Raw genomic sequence first — 21,161 nt, forward strand, 5'->3', positions numbered from 1 at the left:
AGCTTATTTGCAGATGACATCATAGTATACTTAACAGATCCAGAAATGTCAATAAAAGAATTACATAAGAAATTGAAGGAATATGGAGAAATATCGGGGTACAAGATCAACGCAAATAAAAGTGAAGCGATGCCAATGAGTAATGCGGATTATACAGAATTACAAAAGTATCACCATTTAAATGGCAAACACAAACAATCCAATACCTAGGGATTAGGTTAGATAATAACTTAAGCCACTTGTACAAACTAAATTATCAGCCACTAATAAAGAAATTGCAGGAAGACTTAGAACATTGGAAAGAATTACCGCTAACTTTGATAGGGAGGGTAAACTGCATTAAAATGAATGTGTTCCCAAGGATACAATACTGATTTCAAATGTTACCAATTCCCTTAACAGAGAAATTCTTCAAGGAACTAAAGAGAATAATTAGGAAATTCTTGTGGAAAGGGAGGAATCCAAGGGTAGCGTTAGATAAATTAGCAGAGAGGTATAATCAAGGTGGTTTACAGTTACCAAATTTTAGAAATTATTAGAGAGCCGCACAATTGAGGTATTTATCAGATTTTTACCAGACAGGGGAAAAACCAGACTGGACTAAGATAGAACTAGATAAAATAGGGGAAAAGGTACTGGAACATATACTTTATAAGTGGGATGAAAAGTTGGTGCAATATAAAAACTCATTAGTATTGCATCATTTACTTAATACATGGAAGAAGATCCACTTAGAAAGGAAAAAAAATAAATCACCAACTACCAAAATTACTATTGACACAAAATCCACTAATCCCTTTTACAATAGATAACCTTTCCTTTAGAGAATGGGAGAGAAAAGGAATCAAAAGAATAGAAAACTCTTTTTTGGGAAATAATTTATTAACATTTGAACAGTTGAAGTACAAATATGGAATCACTCATGGTACAATGTTTGCATATCATCAATTGAAAGCCTACTTAAAGGATAAATTGGGAAACAGATTGAGATTACGTGAAGGAAGCAGCTTTGAATATGTGATTACAGACACAATGGTAATTAAAAGATTTATAATCAACATGTACATTAAGCTGCAAGATAAGAAAAATGAAATAAACTATAAACTAAGCAGAAGTGGGAAAAGGATCTAAACGTAAAGATAAAAAATGAAGTAAAAAATGAATCCTGGCAGAGGTATTTGCTAGGGCTACTCAGGATCTCAGGATCCTTTAAACTAGAATGGTTGGGGGGAGGGAACAAAATAGTACAGAGCAGTAAGGAGAAGGTTAGAATGCAAACAATGCAAACAAAGAAAGTTTGTAGTAAGTATTTGAATATGGATGGGCAGGTGATAGAGAAGGGAAATGCTCTGGAAGAAGATGAAGGGCAATTGGCAGGAAAAGTAAATAATGTTGTTATTAAAGATGAGGGAAAACAGGGATTAAAAATTGGGAAATCTCTGAAATTCATATATTTTAATGCCAGGAGTATTGTAAAAAAGGTGGATGAGCTGAAGGTGTGGATTGATACTTGGAAGTATGATGTGGTAGCGATTAGTGAGACATGGTTGCAGGAGGGATGTGATTGGCAACTGAATATCCCTGGGTTTCGTTGTTTTAGGTGTGATCGAGTCGGAGGGGCAAGAGGAGGTGGGGTTGCATTGCTTGTCAGGGAAAATATTACAGCGGTGCCTAGGAAGGATAGATTAGAGGGCACATCCACGGAGGCTATTTGGGTGGAACTGAAGAGTAGGAAAGGAGAGGTTACACTTGTAGGGGTGTATTATAGACCACCCGGAGGGCACCGAGACCTAGAGGAGCAAATCTGTAGGGAGATAGTAGATATTTGTGATAAGCACAGGGTTGTAATTATGGGAGATTTTAATTTTCCACATATAGATTGGGAAACACATTCTGTGAAAGAACTGGATGGGTTAGAGTTTGTGAAATGTGTGCAAGATAGTTTTTTACAACAATATGTAGAGGTGCCGACCAGAGAAGGAGCAGTGTTAGATCTACTGTTGGCAAATGGGAAGGGTCAAGTGACGGAGGTTAGTGTTGGCGAGCACTTCAGGTCCAGTGATCATAATGCCATCAGCTTCAATGTCATTATGGAAAGAGAGAAGTCAGGGCCAAGGGTTGAGGTTTTTGATTGGGGAAAAGCTAGATTTGAGGAGATGCGAAAGGACTTGCAGGGTGTGCATTGGGACAATTTGTTTTATGGGCAGGATGTAGTAGAGAGATGGAAGTCTTTTAAAGATCAGATTTTGAGAGTGCAAAAGCTTTATGTTCCTGTTAGTTTAAAAGGAGGGGAAAAAGGTTTGAGAGAGCCGTGGTTTTCAAGGAATATTGGAAACTTGGTTCGAAGAAAAAGGGAGGCGTACATTAGATATAAGAAGCATGGAGTTAAGGAGATGTTTGAAAGATACATTGAATGTAAGAGGAATCTTAAGAGAGGAATTAGGAAAGCTAAAAGAAGGTACGAGGAAACTATGGCAAGCAGGGTGAAAACTAATCCAAAAGAGTTCTACAAATATGTTAATGGTAAGAGGAAAGCTAGAGACAAAATTGGTCCCTTAGAAAATCAGAGCGGAAAACTGTGTGTGGAGCCTAGAGAAATGGGGGAGATATTGAACAGTTTCTTTTCTTCGGTATTCACTAAGGAGAAGGATATTGGGAGATGTGAGATAAAAAATGCAAATTGGGTAAATATGGGGAATATAGAGATTACAAAAGGTGTAGTTTTAAGGCTTTTGAAGAATATAAAGGTGGATAAGTCTCCGGGATCAGACGGGATCTGCCCTAGGACATTGAGAGAAGTGAAGGAGGAAATAGCAGAGGCTCTGGCGGTAATTTTCCAAATGTCATTAGATATGGGGATAGTGCCGGAGGATTGGCGCATTGCGCATGTGGTTCCGTTATTTAAAAAGGGTTCAAGGAGGAAGCCTGGCAACTATTGGCCTGTAAGTTTGACGTCTGTGGTAGGTAAATTAATGGAGAAAATTCTTAGAGATAGTACTTATAAACATCTGGATAGACAGGGTCTGATCAGGAGCACTCAACATGGATTTGTGGGAGAAAGGTTATGTTTGACCAATCTGATTGAATTTTTTGAAGAGGTGACTAGGAATGTGGATGAGGGTAGTGCAGTGGATGTTGTCTATATGGACTTCAGTAAGGCCTTCGATAAGGTACCACATGGAAGGTTAGTTAGGAAGGTGCAGTCTTTAGGTATAAATTTTGAGATAGTCAAATGGATTGAACATTGGCTGAAAGGGAGAGGCCAGAGAGTGGTAGTGGATAATTGTCTGTCAGGTTGGAGGCCGGTGACCAGTGGTGTGCCTCAAGGATCTGTATTGGGCCCATTGTTGTTCGTTATATACATTAATGATCTAGATGATGGGGTGGTGAATTGGATTAGTAAATATGCAGACGATACTAAGATAGGTGGAATAGTGGATAATGAAGAAGGTTTTCAAGGATTGCAGAGGGATTTGGGCTGCTTAGAAAAGTGGGCTGAAAAATGGCAGATGGAATTTAATGCTGATAAGTGTGAGGTGCTTCATTTTGGTAAGAAGAATCAGAATAGGACATACGTGGTAAATGGGAGAGCATTGAGGAATACAGAAGAGCAGAAAGATTTAGGAGTGACGGTACATCGTTCCCTGAAGGTAGAAACTCACGTGAATAGGGTGGTGAAGAAGGCTTTTAGTATGCTGGCCTTTATCAATCATTGCATGGAATATAGGAGTTGGGAGGTGATGTTGAGATTGTATAAGACGTTGGTGCGGCCTAATTTGGAGTTCTGTGTGCAGTTCTGGTCGCCTAATTATAGGAAGGATATAAACAGAGTGGAGAGAGTGCAGAGAAGGTTTACCAGAATGTTACCTGGGTTTAAGCATCTAGAGTATAGGGAGAGATTGGACAGATTAGGTCTTTATTCTTTGGAGCGTAGAAGGTTGAGAGGGGATTTGATAGAAGTATTTAAGATTATGAAAGGGATAGACAGAGTGGATGTGGATAGACTATTTCCGTTAAGAGGAGGAAAGATTAAAACAAGAGGACATGAGTTAAGAATTAAGGGGCAGAGGTTTAGAGGTAACATGAGGGGGAACTTCTTTACTCAGAGAGTGGTAGCCGTGTGGAATGAGCTTCCGGGAGAAATAGTGGCGGCGGAGTCAATTGTATTATTTAAGAAAAGGTTGGACAGGTCTATGGATGAGAAGAAGATGGAGCGTTATGGGCATTGTGCAGGGAGGTGGGACTAGAGAGGGGTGTTTGGTTCGGTGCGGACTAGAAGGCCTAATGGCCTGTTTCCGTGCTGTAATTGTTATGTCATGTTATGTTAAATGTTATGTTCTGGAACTATGAAGAATACAATAAACACGAAGTTACATATGATACAGTATAATTGGTTACACAGGGTATTTGTCACTTCTCAAAAATTAAAAGAATGGGATCCAACATTATCGGATAGATGTTTTCGCTGTAAGAAGGAAACGGGAACAAAATTACATGCAACTTGGGCATGTACAAAAGTAAATACGTTTTGGGATGAATTAAATCAGATACTAAATAAAATTACAAAAAATAACATATCAAAAAATGCAGAGATCTTTCATTTAAGTAACATAAGAAGTAGAGAATTAGGCCTCAAATTGGATAAAGTGCAAATAAAATTCATTATAATAGCCTTAGCGATAGCAAAAAAATGTATAATGTCAACTTGGAAAATGGAAGAGAGCATGAGAATACAGCAATGGTACATGGAAATTAATAAATGTATTCCAGTGGAAAAAATAACATATAATTTAAAAAATAATGTCACAATGTTTGAACAAATTTGGGAACCGTACATGGAACATAACAGAGAGAGCTTGCCTACGACCTCCATCCCCTAAAATGAGAATGAAAATGATAAGAAGACAAAACGATTAGATTCCGTGTGTAATAAATAGATGACGCCTTTTTCTTGTTTATTTTCCTTTGTGTGAAGATGCTGTTTTATGGTTTTATTGTCTTGTATATGTTGAATATTTATGGGTTTTGGAGAGGGGAAGGAGGGAAAGGGGAGGAAAAAAGACCACTGTGTAAATTTAATGAGATAGGTTGGAAAAATATTTTGGTTGATAGGGTTCACAGTGTGAAAAATGAAAAATTATTTTAAAAAGTTCACTCTTTTCCAAAGACAGGTGCTATGTGCAGTTCAGTCGAGTGAAAGCTGCCCTTCACTGAACACACTCCTGACTGTAAATACAAGCTAAAAGACTTATCCAGCCATAATTTCCACTCTATCAGCAAATGCAGTGTTTATCGTCATAATCTTTGGAACAAAGTAGCAGGTTAACAATGAAGCTTGACGGAGATTTATTTCAGGTTTAAAGGCTCTGGGACTGTACTCGCTGGGATTTAGAAGAATGAAGGGGGATCCCATCAAATAATGAGAGGTCACAAGATCAAGGAACAGAAGTAGTCCATTCAGCCCATCTAGTCTGCTCCAGCACTCCAACATGAGCTAAATCTGTTGTTCCAATTTCTGACCTTTTCCCCCATATCTCTTGATACCCTGACTAATTAGATACCTATCAATCACCTACTTAAATCTACCAATGATGGGGCCTCCACAGCTGTATGTGGCAACACTTTCCACAAATCCACGCCCTCTGGCTGGAGAAATTTCTCCTCATCTCTGTTTTAAATGGGTACCTTCTAATTCTAAGACTGTGTCATCTTGTCCTGAATTCACCCAGCAAGATCCCCTCCCATTCTTCTATATGCCAATGAATACAGTCCAAGAGCCGGGTAATGTTCCTCATGCCGACCTTTCTACGCATCTACACATATCCCATTTGCCCTTGTATTCTCTGTTCTCTCTCCAACATGATTACATCCTTTCTAAGATAAGTTCTCCCAATGAGGTCTCACCAGTGTCCCATGGAGCCTCATCAACACCTCTTTATTCTTATACGCGATACCTCTTGAAATGAATGCCAACATAGCATTTGTTTTCTTTACTGCCGATCCAAGTTTCCTCTCATCCTTCTTTGCTCCAAGGGGAAAAGTCTCAGCTCTGCTATCCTTGCCTCATAAGACTTGTTTTCCAATTCAGGTAACATCCTGGTAAATCTTCTCTCCACCCTCTCCATAGCTACACAATACTCCAAATGTGACCTCACCAGAGTTTTGTGAAAGCTATGAAGAGGGAGCAGAGGAGATTTACCAGGATGTTGCCATCTTTCTAATGTTAATGAAACATCTAATTCCCATGTAACAGCAATACACTTTGTTGCTATTAATAAAACTAACTTAACAAATTTTAATTGAGAATCTGACAAAGATAATTTAGGAGTAACACTTTCAAAATTATCTAACAATGGTTCAGGGTTTAATGTAAAAATCACTCCAGTTATTCATTTCAAAAACATTCAAACAGAAACCCAGAAAGAATTAACCTTCAAACAAGACTGAGATTCAAAATTGTAATCCTTTAGAAAAAAATACCTATAATTTGAGGTAAATATTCTTTACTTCTACAAATTTAGAACCCGTAGGCTAGAATTATGAGATTAAAATTATAATTTTCTTTTTAATTCTCCTGACCAGTGAAGTTTTCCCCGAAAGAATAATATTTTTGGGATCCTTGAGTGTCATCTGATGCAATCAGAAACCTGGCCAGGAATCCTGGGCAAGCATGGCATTGGCAAGTGCAACGACAATGGGCGCCTCCTGTTGGAGCTCTGCACAGAACAGCGGCTTGTCATTACAAACACCCTTTTTCAGCAGAGGGACAGCCTGAAGACCACCTGGATGCATCCCCGATCCAAACACTGGCACCTCCTGGACTACATCCTGGTGCGAGAAAGTGACAAACGAGATGTGCTCCACACCAGGGTCATGCCCAGCGCGGAATGCCACACTGACCATCGGCTGGTTCACTGCAAGCTCAACCTTCACTTCAAGCCAAAGCCCAGGAACAGTAAAGCCCCCAGAAAGAGGTTCAATGTTGGAAACCTGCAGTCAGACGAAGTGAGAGGAAACTTCCAGGCAAACCTCAAAGCAAAGCTCAACGATGCAATCCGCCTCACGGACCCGTCCCCTGAAACCCTCTGGAATCAGCTGAAGACTACCATACTGCATTCCACTGAAGAGGTACTGGGCTTCTCTTCTAGGAAAAACAAGGACTAGTTCGATGAAAACAGCCAGGAAATCCAGGAGCTGCTGGCAAAGAAGCGAGCTGCCCACCAGGCTCACCTTACAAAGCCGTCCTGTCCAGAGAAGAAACAAGCCTTCCGTCGCGCACGCAGCCATCTTCAGCGCAAACTCCGGGAGATCCAAAATGAGTGGTGGACTAGCTTCGCCAAGCGAACCCAGCTCAGCGCGGACATTGGCGACTTCAGGGGTTTCTACGAGGCTCTAAAGGCTGTGTACGGCCCCTCACCCCAAGTCCAAAGCCCGCTGCGCAGCTCAGACAGCAAAGTCCTCCTCAGCGACAAGATCGCCATCCTCAACCGATGGTCAGAACACTTCCAATCTCTTTTCAGTGCCAACCGCTCAGTCCACAATTCCGCCCTGCTCCAGCTCCCTCAACAGCCCCTAAGGCTAGAGCTGGATGAGGTCCTCACCCAGGATGAGACATATAAGGCAATCGAACAACTGAAAAGTGGCAAAGCAGCAGGTATGGATGGAATCCCCCCAGAGGTCTGGAAGGCTGGCAGCAAAACTCTGCATGTCAAACTGCATGAGTTTTTCAAGCTTTGTTGGGACCAAGGAAAACTGCCTCAGGACCTTCGTGATGCCACCATCATCACCCTGTACAAAAACAAAGGCGAGAAATCAGACTGCTCAAACTACAGGGGAATCACGCTGCTCTCCATTGCAGGCAAAATCTTCGCTAGGATTCTCCTAAATAGAATAATACCTAGTGTCGCCGAGAATATTCTCCCAGAATCACAGTGCGGCTTTCGCGCAAACAGAGGAACTACTGACATGGTCTTTGCCCTCAGATAGTTCCAAGAAAAGTGCAGAGAACAAAACAAAGGACTCTACATCACCTTTGTTGACCTCACCAAAGCCTTCGACAACATGAGCAGGAAAGGGCTTTGGCAAATACTAGAGCGCAAAGGATGCCCCCCAAAGTTCCTCAACATGGTTATCCAACTGCACGAAAACCAACAAGGTCGGGTCAGATACAGCAATGAGCTCTCTGAACCCTTCTCCATTAACAATGGCGTGAAGCAAGGCTGTGTTCTCGCACCAACCCTCTTTTCAATCTTCTTCAGCATGATGCTGAACCAAGCCATGAAAGACCTCAACAATGAAGACGCTGTTTACATCCGGTACCGCACGGATGGCAGTCTCTTCAATCTGAGGCGCCTGCAAGCTCACACCAAGACACAAGAGAAACTTGTTTGTGAACTACTCTTTGCAGACGATGCCGCTTTATTTGCCCATTCAGAGCCAGCTCTTCAGCGCTTGACGTCCTGTTTTGCGGAAACTGCCAAAATGTTTGGCCTGGAAGTCAGCCTGAAGAAAACTGAGGTCCTCCATCAGCCAGCTCTCCACCATGACTACCAGCCCCCCCACATCTCCATCGGGCACACAAAACTCAAAACGGTCAACCAGTTTACCTATCTCGGCTGCACCATTTCATCAGATGCAAGGATCGACAACGAGATAGACAACAGACTCGCCAAGGCAAATAGCGCCTTTGGAAGACTACACAAAAGAGTCTGGAAAAACAACCAACTGAAAAACCTCACAAGGATAAGCGTATACAGAGCCATTGTCATACCCACACTCCTGTTCGGCTCCGAATCATGGGTCCTCTACCGGCATCACCTACGGCTCCTAGAATGCTTCCACCAGCGTTGTCTCCGCTCCATCCTCAACATTCATTGGAGCGACTTCATCCCTAACATCGAAGTACTCGAGATGGCAGAGGTCGACAGCATCGAGTCCACGCTGCTGAAGATCCAGCTGCGCTGGGTGGGTCACGTCTCCAGAATGGAGGACCATCGCCTTCCCAAGATCGTGTTATATGGCGAGCTCTCCACTGGCCACCGTGACAGAGGTGCACCAAAGAAAAGGTACAAGGACTGCCTAAAGAAATCTCTTGGTGCCTGCCACATTGACCACCGCCAGTAGGCTGATCTCGACTCAAACCGTGCATCTTGGCGCCTCACAGTTTGGCGGGCAGCAACCTCCTTTGAAGAAGACCGCAGAGCCCACCTCACTGACAAAAGGCAAAGGAGGAAAAACCCAACACCCAACCCCAACCCACCAATTTTCCCCTGCAACCGCTGCAACCGTGTCTGCCTGTCCCACATCGGAATTTGTCAGCCACAAACGAGCCTGCAGCTGACGTGGACATTTACCCCCTCCATAAATCTTCGTCCGCGAAGCCAAGCCAAAGAAGATTATGTATGTTAGTTATGGGATTAGATTAGGTTTAGGGAGGGAGGGAGGGTTTTAGAGGTTTTTTTTTAGTTTTTAGTTTCTAGATATTTAGATTTTTTCTATATATTTTCTGCATATATTTTTTAATCTAATGTGGTGATTTATTATCGTTTGTTATTATGATCTTATATATGTTGATTAAATAGAATAGTTAAAAAAAAAGAAAATACGCTTTATGAGGGCAAGATTAGCAGAGCTGGAACTTTTCTCTTTGGAGCGTAGAAGGATGAGAGGAGATTTAGTAGAGGTCGACAAGATTACGAGAGGCCTAGATAGAGTGGACTGGCAGCACCTGTTTCCCAGGGCAAGATCAGCAAACACCAGAGTTAAGGGAGGGAAGTTTAGGGGAGACATCATGGGTAAGTTTTTGACACAGAAAGTTGTGGGTGCCTGGAATTGCCTTGCCAGGTTTGGTGGTGGAGGCTGAAACATTAGTGGTGTTTAAGAGAGTCTAGGAAGGGTCATGAAGAATACAGGGAGGGTTTAGTACTTTTTTTAAAGGAATATATGGTTTGGCACCACATTGAGGGCTGAAAGTTATTTTCTGTGCTGTAGTGTTCTAAGGGCTCAGGCCTGAAATATTGGTTATATATCTTTACCTTCAATGGATGCTATGTGCTGAGTTCCTCCAGCATTTTTGTGTTTTTACCACATATTAGAGAACATGGGTTTAAGGTTAGGGGGCTGGGGGGTGGTTGTGGAGGGTGGGGGTGGTGTGTACTTTAAATGTGTGCAGGGCAAATAGTTTACACAAAGTGTTGTGGGTGCCAGGAGTAGTGGTGGACGCAGATACTATAATAGCTTTTAACAGGCATCCAGACAGACACATGAAAGTACAGGGAGTAGAGGAATATGTAACTTGAGCATCATGTTCAGAACAGACCAGTAGGCCAAAGGACTCGTTCCTGTGGTGTACGATTCTATATATTCTATATCTGAGCCACTGTCTAGTACTTGCTTGAGCAACTGTTTAACTACGTGCACCCTTTCTCTGCTTTATCATTTGACTGTGGGTGCAGAGGACTTGAAGTCATATGTCAAAAATCATACTCTTCCGCAAAGTTCTGGAATTCTCTACAACTGTAGCATGGTCCATTGAAAAAAAAATGATCATATGATCAGCCATGATGGTATTGAATGGAGGAGCAAACTCGAAGGGCTGAATGGGCTTCTCATGCTCCTATTTCCCATGCAAGTTTCCGTGTAAGCAAACTCTTTGGCCCACAATGTCCATGAGGACCTTTCTGCCCATCTACACATATCCCATTTGCCCACATGAGAACCACACCCTGCCTGTTGAAAAGCCTCTTTAACACATCAGATTCCACTGTCTCCACCAGAAGATTGAAACAGATAGAAATAAATAAAACAACAGTTGTCTTTCCCTCATGACATGAGTCAACTATTTAAGACAAGACCTGAGTCAAAATACCTGCTCTTGGACTGTCATATAAAGCATATAAAACCACCTTTTAATGCCTCTTTCTCAAAGGACAATGGAGCAGAGACTTAGAATGTTTCTAAGACAGATGTAGAAAGATTCTTAATTATTCTCTGATAGGTGGGAAGACTCAAGGGATCCACAAAGACATGGTGGAGTGGTTTCAAAGTTGCTATTGTTATGGAAGACAGACAATGGTGGAGAAGAGTTTCTCTAATTGGAGGTCTGTGATCTGTGAAATAGAAGGTACAAAAACCTAAAGTCCAGCACCTATTGTTACAAGAACAATTTCCTTCCAACATTTATCAGATTCTTGTACCTTCCCACACACCTGCGCCTTAACTATACTGCAGGACCCCCAATGATCCGTCTCGATGACTGACACAGCAAATGTTTTGTATATTAACAGAAAGGGTGTGTGTGTGTGTGTGTGTGTGTGTGTGTGTGTGTGTGTGTGTGTGTGTGTGTGTGTGTGTGTGTGTGTGTGTGTGTGTGTGTGTGTGTGTGTGTGTGTGTGTGTGTGCGTGCGTGTGTATGAAAAAGAGGGAGAGAGAGAGGGAGGCACAGAGAAGGAGAGGGAAAGAAAGAAAAAGGGAGAAGGAGCATTTCCCATCCCATAAATTTTCTCTTCCATTTAGTCATCACACTGCAGCTCATTTTGAAATCTTTTCAGCAAATAATTACTTTCCTTTTTTTTCCCCTACCTGTCAACTTGATTGTTGTGCAAATATTTTTTGTCTTGCTGAGTGCCTCCAATTTGAAAGGTAATGGAGTTCATTCCTCTCCATTACTCAGTAGGTAGGACCTTTCATGCTTGGGCCTCCACCTGGAGGACAGCTACAAGCGCAGAGGGAACACATAAAACTTACGTTTCATAGAGCACCCCTAAAAGGCTGCTCCTGCGTCACATTTACGTCAAGTGGCGCCTCGTAGCGTCCTCCGGAGCCGATGGAGTTGGGGCGACTGGAGCTGTGGTGCTACTTGGCAGAGCAATGGCTGTCTTCCCAGAATAGTTCCAGCTGCATGGGGGATTATGGGTAGGGAAGACGGCCATTGATCTGCCACGTTTTGAGCGGCCTCAAAGGCTGAAGCTGTCACACCCTTCACCAGCCATCCCTTGATGGCCCCTGCCCCGTCAGCTCCCATTGGCCGGCTGCCCTTGCCTTGATGTTCCTGCCAACTGACCCTGCTTTGAGGGGGTCATGGAGGGAGAGGGGCGAGTTGGGAGATGGGTTGCGAGGTGACTGCATCTTTGTACATTCATGTGAGGCAGCGGAGCGCAACATTCGCTGATTATCCTTCCCCGAGAGGGATTGCAGTCGGTGCCTTGGAGCCGGCTACGGCGTATTCAAGAAGATAAGTCTCCCGATGTAAGGGCAGAGAACCTCTGCCTTTCCAGTCAATCTTTTTCTTTGCATGAAAGGCCTACTGTCAATGAGAGGCTGAACTCTACCATTCACCTACCACCACCCACCTCCCACTACTCACCTCCAACCACAACTCCATCCAGGGTAAGAAGATCACATCTATGGCAGACCAAGCACCAAGCCAACCAGGATCTCAGCCCGGCCAACAGCAGGCCGTCCATACATCAGAGTCATTCATTTCTGTCCTGCTTGCTTGCCTTCGACAGGAGGTTTGAGCCTAGAACAAGAGCAAGACAGACAGGATGAGAGAGACCCAGAACTTACATAGCAACATCGTGAAACATCCCAGTTCTGAGGTAGCCTCAGAACAGGTAGCAGTAGATTATGATCGACATAAGGAAAAAATAGCCATACAGCATGGTCAAGGCCCTTTGGCCCAACTAGTCCTTGTCCACCAATTTGGAATTCTAGGCTCATTCAATTTGACTGCATTTGGTCAATGTCCGTCCAAACCCCTTCTGTCCACACATCTGTCCAAATGTCTTTTTAAATAAGCAGTCTTATTCTGTGGACTAAATTTGAAAGTTTACTTACTGAAGGGGGTAAGATAGGATTTATATCTGAAATGTATGCTTTGTTACAGAATGTAATGTCTAAGCTGGAAATACATAAATCTAAATTAAAATGGGAAAAACATTTGGCTGTTTCTATTTCTCAGGATGATTGGATGACTGTATGTGAGGATAGTATGACTAAATTAGTACATGTAAGGTGCAGATTGGTTCAGTATAACTTTATTCACCAGTTATATTTAACTCCTGAGAAGTTAAGGAAATATAAGTTTATCTCTTCTGATTTATGTTTTAGGTCCATAAGCAAGTTGGCTCTTTATTGCATTCTACTTGGTTATGTGAAACAGTGAAACCTTTTTGGAATGGAATTAAGGAACTTTTAGAAGTTTTATTTAAATTTAAAATTTTGCTTGATCCTATCGTATTTTTATTGAGATATTAAGAAATTGAGTTTAGAATTAAAATTAGATGTCTCAAATTGCTTTTCTGAGATTGGCATTAGCTGTGGTCAGAAAATGTTTGGTAATTACTTGGAAAAATTTGAGTATTCAACAGTGGCATTCGGAAATGAGGTCTTGCATTCCACTGGAAAAAATAACGTACAATTTACGTAATAATTATCCTTTCTTTGTTAAAGTTTGGAGCCCGTATACGAGATGTATGGGCTTGAATTTGTAGTAGTTTTTTTTCCCCACTGTTGTTGGGGCTGCACCAAAACTTGGCAATAGTTGAAGGTTGTTATTTAAGTTGATCTCCTCCTCTATCCTCTTTTCTTTCTGTCTTCTGGGGTAGATTAGAGGGGGGTTGGGAGGGGTGGATGGGTTAGGGTTGGGGGTAGGGGGTTATATGGGATAAAATATTATGTATTTTTATTGTATGACATTTTGATTAATAAATAAAATTTGGGGGAAACAAAGCAGCCTTATTCCTAGTGTAGAGGGCATAGACTTAGGGTGAGCGAGTAAAGACTCAAAACGAACCTGAGGGACACCTTCTTCACACAGTGCACGCTGAGTGTGTGGAAAGAGCTGCCAGAGGAAATGGTAGGAATGGGGAAAATTGTAACATTCATTAGGCATTTAGACAGGGACATGGATAGCAGAAGTTTAGAGAATATGGGCTGAACATAGTTTCATGGGTCTAGCTTGCCCAACATGGCTAAGTTGGGCTGAGGGACATGTTTCCATGTTGCAGAACTCTTATGGCTCAATTAAGATCATAAGTTGAGTGGAGGAAGAGTTGGGAGAGATGTCAGATGAAGGTCTTTTTACAGAGAGTGGAGGGTGCCTGAAATGCATTACCAAGGGTCATGGTGGAGGCTGATATAATAGGGACACTTAAATGTATCTTAAATAGGGCACATGGATGTAAGAAAACTAGAGGGTTGTGGGTATGAGGTCAGGAAGGATTAGATTATTGTAGAGTAGGTTTACAAAGGTCCACACAACATCGTAGGCTTAAGGGCCTGTGCTATGCTGCAATATTTAATGTTCTATGTTTAAGACCACAAGACATAGGAGAGGAATGAGGCCATTTGTCTCACTGAGTCTGCTCTGACGTTCCATCAAGGCTGCTTTACTATCCTTTTCAGCTCCATAAACTTTCCGTCTTCCATAACCCTTCTTAATCAAGAACCTATGTACCTCTTTCTTAAACATACCCAACAATCTGCCCTCCATAACCATATGATTATCACAGATTCACCACCATCTGGGTAAAGAAATTCCTCCTTGGCTCTGTTCTGAAGGGACGTTTTAGTATTCTGAGGATGTGCCGTCTGGCCCCAGACTATCCCTCCATAGGAAACATCCTCTCCATGTCCACTCTATCCAAACCAATATAGCTGATAGTCAGAGATCTCAGGGAGTAGAATTAAGTACAGTCAAGATTACTAGAGAGAAAGTGCTTAGTAAACTAAATGGACTAACGATAGATAAGCCTCCCCCATAAGAGGTCCATCACGGGTTCTGAAGGAGGTGGCTTTAGAGATTGTGGAGGCATTGGAAATGATTTTACAGAAATCACTAGAGTCTGGCATGTTTCCGGAAGACTGGAAGGTAGCAAATGTAGTTCCATTGTATAAGAAAGGAGAGAGGCAGAAAAAAAGAAAATTACAGTCCTATTAGTCTGACATCAGTGGTTGGAAAGTTATTTGAGTCGATCCTCAAGTACAAGGTAATAAAATATCTTGAGGTGCATGGCATTATAGACCCAAACCAGCATGGGTTCATGAAGGGAAGATCATGCCTGATCAACCAATTGGAATATTTTGAGGAAATCTCAAGTAGGATGGACAGGGGAGAGGCTGTGGACGTTGTGTATTTGGATTTTCAAAAGGCCTTTGATGAGGTGCCACATAAGAGGCTGCTTAATGAGAGCCCATGGAATTAGAGGAAAGATATTAGATTGGGTGGAGCATTGGAAGGAAGCAAAGGGTGGGAGTAAAGGGATCCAGTTCTGGTTGGCTGCCGGTTACTAGTGGTGTTCCGCAGGGGTCTGTGTTGGGGCTGCTTCTGTTTACAATGTATATTTCCTCTTCTATTTTAAATGGCACATTTTTACTAATTAATATAGCTACTCCTCTTGCTTTTGAATTATACGATGCTGCTGTTACGTGTCCTACCCAATCTCTCTTTAATTTCTTGTGCTCCAATTCAGTTAAATGTGTTTCTTGCACAAATGCTATATCAATTTTTTCTTTTTTCAGTACATTTAGCAGTTTCTTCCTTTTAATTTGGTTATGTATTCCATTAATATTTAAAGTCATATAGTTCAACGTAGCCATTTTATACTTTGTTTATCTTCCCTTTCCGTTTCTCCATCATTACCTTTCCTTCTTATCCATTTCTGTTTTCTTGTTTTGAACCCTTTATAAGACAACATTCCTAAAACATCAAACATTTTCCTTATTCTCCTATTTAAAACTTCTTTAGCCCCAATCTCCCCTTCCCCTCCTGAGTTGTCCTTTATCCCTTGTCGGACAACCACATCTCCCCTCTCCATTTGGATTTGCGAATTCACTCGCAAGCGTCAGCTGATTTTGCAGTGACCACAACTCCTCCCCACCCAGCCCCCCCAGAAAAGATTTCACTTTTCATATGTAACAAAGGTCACTCTTTTAGTTCCCTCCTTATTCCCTCTATTCCATTTCCTTCCCTTATTAATTCTTGTCTATACTATCTATATTTTCCTCTAAATACGGATACATTCATGTATGCACATTATACATATACACACATATACCTCTTTACCCACATACATATAAATCGTGGTCATTTTTACTCTTATTACATATCTTCATCTCTCTGGTTGTTTTGTAGTTGTTCTGCAAATTTCCTTGCTTCCTCTGGATCCGAGAATAGTTTTTTTTTCCATAAGATCGTTTTCGATGTATTGAACTCCTTTCTCTTCTTCAGGAGTTCAAAACTTGTGTGTCTTTTTAGTTCGCAGTCTTTTGTACTCTCGTTACACGTCTTCATCCCTCAGTCTATTTTGTAATTGTTCTGCAAATTTTCGTGCTTCCTCTGGATCCGAGAATAGTCTGTTTTGTTGTCCTGGAATAAATATTTTCAATACCGCTGGATGCTTTAGTATAAATTTATACCCTTTCTTCCATAAAATCGCCTTTGCTGTATTGAACTCCTTTCTCTTCTTCAGGAGTTGAAAACTTATATCTGGATAAATGAAGATTTTTTGCCCTTTGTATTCCAGTGGCTTATTGTCCTCTCTTACTTTTTCCATTGTTTTCTCCAGTACCTTTTCTCTTGTAGTATATCTTAGGAATTTTACTAAAATAGATCTTGGCCTTTGTTGTGGTTGTGGTTTAAAGGCCAATGCTCTATGTGCCCTTTCTATTTCCATTTCTTGCTGTAGTTCTGGACATCCTAGGATCCTAGGGATCCAATCTTTTATAAACTCTCTCATATTCTTGCCTTCTTCATCTTCCTTAAGGCCCACTATCTTTATGTTATTTCTTCTGTTATAATTTTCCATTATATCTATTTTCTGAGCTAACAGTTCTTGTGTCTCTTTAACTTTTTTATTAGATTCCTCTAATTTCTTTTTTAAGTCCTCTACCTCCATTCCTACTGCTGCTTCTCGTTCTTGCATCTTGTCCATTCTTTTTCCCATTTCTGTTAAGGTCATATCTATTTTATTCATTTTCTCTTCTGTGTTGTTTATTCTTCTTCTTAAATCATTAAATTCTTGCGCTTGCCATTCTTTAAATGAATCCATGTATTCTTTAATAAGAGAAAGTACCTCCTTTATCTTGCCTTTCCCTTCTTCTTCTATTTCACTGTACTCTTCCTCTTCTTCTTCCTCTGGGTTGACCATCTGTTGTTTCTTTGTTGCCCTTTTCTTCTCTTCTTTCTTGTTTTCGTTATCTTCTGTGGTCTCTTCTTGCTGCAGGTGTTCTGCAGCTGTCATTGCCGGCTGTGGAGATCGACTCCCCAGCTGGTCCCCCCTCCCGTCGGTGTGTTTTTTTTCATGTGCGGTTGCGCACTTTTACTCGGCTCAGCGAGCCATTTTTGTAGTCCACTTTCTACCGACCTGAGGGAGCGGGTTTCTCTCTCCACCGCAGGCCTCTTCGAACAGGTAAGGCCTTCTCCATCTTCTTCCGTTGTCTTCTCTTCCTCTCTTCTTACCGTTGATTTCGATTTTTCTTTTTTCATCGCCATCTTCTTTCCACCTTTATTTTTCCGACTTTTCTGGAGAGGGCTGGAGTTCACCGTCCGGCCACTACTCCATCACGTGACTCCACCCCCCCCCCCCCCCGTTTACAATGTATATTGATGATTTAGATTATGGATTGAATGGTTTTGTGGTCACATTTGGAGATAAAACAACATAGGTGGTAGAGAAGGAAGTGTTGAAGAAACCAAAAGGTTGCAGAAAGACTCAGACAGTTTAGGAGGGCGGGCAAAGAAATGGCAGATGAGATACAATGTTGAGAAATGTACAGTTGAACATTTTGGAAGAGGAAATAAACAGGCAGATTATTATTTGGATGTGGAGAAAATTCAAAATTCACAAGTGCAAAGGGACTTGGGAGTCCTCGTGCAGGATAACCTAAAGGTCTACAAGATTATGAGAGACGTAGATAGAGTGGACAGCCAGCACCTGTTTCCCAGGGCAGGATTAGCAAACACCAGAGTTAAAGGAGGGAAGTATAGGGGAGACATCAGGGGTAAGTTTTTTTACATGGAGAAATGTGGGTCCCTGGAATGCCTGGCCGGGGATGGTGGTGGAGGTTGAAATATTGGAGGCATTTAAGAGACTCTCAGACAGGCGCATGGATGGAAGAAAATAGAGGGTTACAGGGTAGGGAGAGTTTTTTTAAGGAATATATGGGTTGGCACATCATCGAAGGCTGAAGGACCTATACTGTGCTCTATCCTTCCTATAATGAGGTGACCAGAACTGAACACAATATTCCAAGCGTGGTCTCGCCAGAGTTTTGTAGAGTTGCAACATGACCTCTTGGCCCTTGAACTAAATCCTCATATTAATGAAGTCCAACATCCCATAGGCCTTCTTAAGTATCTTCCTGCACGGTAACTTTGAGAGATATATGGATTTCTTCTTCAAGGTGTGAGCAAAAAGCAGAGAGGAACCTGAATAAAACTGGGAGACCTGCTGAGTTCCTCCAGCACTTCATTCTTCCTCCTTCCTGGTTCACCCACTGGCCCCTGTCCAACCCCTCCCTTGACCTCCTGTGCTTTTACCATAATCACAGACTTTCACTCCCGTCATATGGACTTTTTCTTACCATGGTGGAAAAAGATCTTGACCATCCTTCCTACCAATGCCTCTCATAATTTTATAACCTTCTCAAGGGTCACCCTCTGATACTACAGGGATATTTTTAAAAAAGCCGTTTGTCCTGCCTCTCCCAGTTACATCCTGGTAAATCCTTCTCCATAGGTCCCATTCCTTCCAAATTCCACAGTACACCAAGTGTGACCGAACTAAAGTTTTCCACAGCTGCAACATGATTCCTGTACTCATATACTCAATGTCCTACCTAATAAAACCAAGTATGCCACATTCCCACCCTATTGACGTGCATGCCCACTCTCGCGGATCTATGGACCTGGGCTCCCAGATCCCTCTGTACACCACTGCTTTTAAGAGACACAACAGACGGCAGTCACGGGAACCTGGGACAACGTGCAGGAACAACTCAGCACGCCGAGTACCGTCAATTGGAGAAAGAAGCATCGTCAACATTTCAGACCAAGCGGTACAATGCCATTAGTGCAATTCCATTGCAGCGCAAGCAACACAAGTCAATAAGGAGTTGGTACATTTTCTGGTGCCTGATTTGGTTTCCTCCCACCCTACAAAACGAAGTGCGGGGGGTGGGGGGGGGGAGTTGTAGGTTAATTGGGGTAATTGGGCGACATGGGCCGGAAGGTCCTGTTACCATGCTGCATGTCTAAATTTAAGACTGGGAATGCAGATAGCTGGCACGATGAGGTCAAGGGAGGGGTTGGACAGGGACCAGTGGGTGAACCAGGAAGGAGGAGGATGAAGTGCTGGATGAACTTAGCAGGTCGTGCAGCATCCTTGGAAAGCAGTAGCCTTTTATTAGCCATTCAGCCTTTGAGCCTACTCCACCATTCAATACGGCCATGATGACCTATTCCAGAACATTTCAGAAGGGTGCGATTTTTGACATGTGGACTTCAAGTTCTCTGCATCCACAGTCAATTGATAAAGCAGAGAATGGCTCAGATCCATATCTAGCTCTATTGAGTTACAGACTTATTCCTTCTTTCTCTCCACATACCTTTTCAGCTGCAAGACCCACATCCATTCTCCCTTTTAAATACATCTAACGAGCTGAACTCAATTCCCTTCTACAAGTTCTACAAGTTCCCAACTCCATGAGTGAAGACACTTTTTCTCATCTCAGTCCTAAGTGTCTCATCCTGAGTCTAAACCAGGATGTTTTTTGTCTGGCTTTGAGGGTATGAACTGCAAGCAGAGATTGGATAAACTTGGGTTGTTTTCTCTGAAGTGTTCAAGGCTGAGGGGAGACCTGATAGAAATTTATAACATCAAGAGAGGCTTCGATTGGGTAGAAAGTCACATCCTTATCCCAAAACTAAAAATGTCACATACATTTAAGATGGGGGGGCTAGGGGAGGGGGGGGGGAGTTTAAAGGAGATGTGGGGGCATGTTTTTTAAAAGTGGTGGGTGCCTGGAATGCATTGCCAGGAGTATTGGCTGAAACTGATACAATAGTAATGTTGAAGAACCTTCTAGATAGACTGAGGAGATTCAATGTGTCATCAAAGACTCTCGAAAACTTCTCCAGGTGTACCGTAGAGAGCATTCTGGCTGGTTGCATCATTGTCTGGTATGGAGGTGCCAATGCTCAGGACAGGGAACAAATCCAGAGGGTTGTTAACTCGGCCTGCAACATCACGGGCACCAGACTTCACTCCACCTACATCAGTCAGTTTCTTAAGAAAAGCAGCCTCTATCCTCAAAGACCCCCACTACCCAGGCCATGCCCTCTTCACACTGCTACCATCGGGAAAAAGGTACAGGAGCCTGAAGACGAGCCCTCAGTGGCACAAGGACAGCTTCTTCCCTGCTGCCATCAGATTCCCGAGCAATCAATGAACCAAAGACACTGCCTCACTTTGACTTTTTCTTGCCCTATAATTTTATAATTATTTTGTAAGGTGGTTTATAGAAATGTTGGCACTGTGAAGCTGTCCCAAAACAACGAATTTCCTGTCATGTTGATGACAATTAATTCTGATTCTGATGAATATGAAGAGAATCTATCAGGGGCAAGCAGTGGGCTTTAGTTCGATTTGGACATCATATTTGGCTTATGTCACATGGGCCGAAGGGCATCCTCCTGTGCTGTACTGTTAGAACATAAAACATAGAACATTACAACACAGTACATGCCCTTCAGCCCACAATTTTCTCCCACCTCACACCCATAACCCTCAATTTGTCTTACATCCATATGCCTGTCTAAGAATCTTTCAAATGTTCATATTGTACCAGCCTCCACTTTTACTCCCTTATACAGGATGCCAGGTCCTGCCAAGAGGCAATGAGCATGTTACAGAGGGATTACAGTGAGGGGCATAGTGAACTCCACTCCCGGTACAGACTCATGACCAGGTCACAACAAGTAGGGGAGTGCCAGAGACTTTATACTCTCTCTGAAAGACCTGGTGAGAGGCTGCAACTTTGAAGCAGTATCAGCTCAGGAGTATGTGGAGGACCTTATTAGGGACAGAATTGTTGCGGGCATACGATCCACTGAGATGAGATGTATTTCAGACATCCACTTTCTGTATAAAAAAAAAACT

General features: G+C 42.4%; 1 long non-coding RNA gene across 1 annotated transcript in view; it reads right to left on the bottom strand.

Annotated features, from left to right (window-relative positions):
- Positions 1-21,161, bottom strand: part of LOC138737179 (uncharacterized) — a 105,094-nt gene that overhangs the window by 14,836 nt on the left and 69,097 nt on the right. Inside the window, exon 4 of the long non-coding RNA XR_011340819.1 lies at positions 12,365-12,520. This is a non-coding gene — a long non-coding RNA (uncharacterized lncRNA). The remainder of the gene's footprint in view (positions 1-12,364; positions 12,521-21,161) is intronic.

Source organism: Narcine bancroftii, chromosome 6 (assembly GCF_036971445.1).
Source record: "Narcine bancroftii isolate sNarBan1 chromosome 6, sNarBan1.hap1, whole genome shotgun sequence".
Classification (NCBI taxonomy): Eukaryota; Metazoa; Chordata; class Chondrichthyes; order Torpediniformes; family Narcinidae; genus Narcine; species Narcine bancroftii.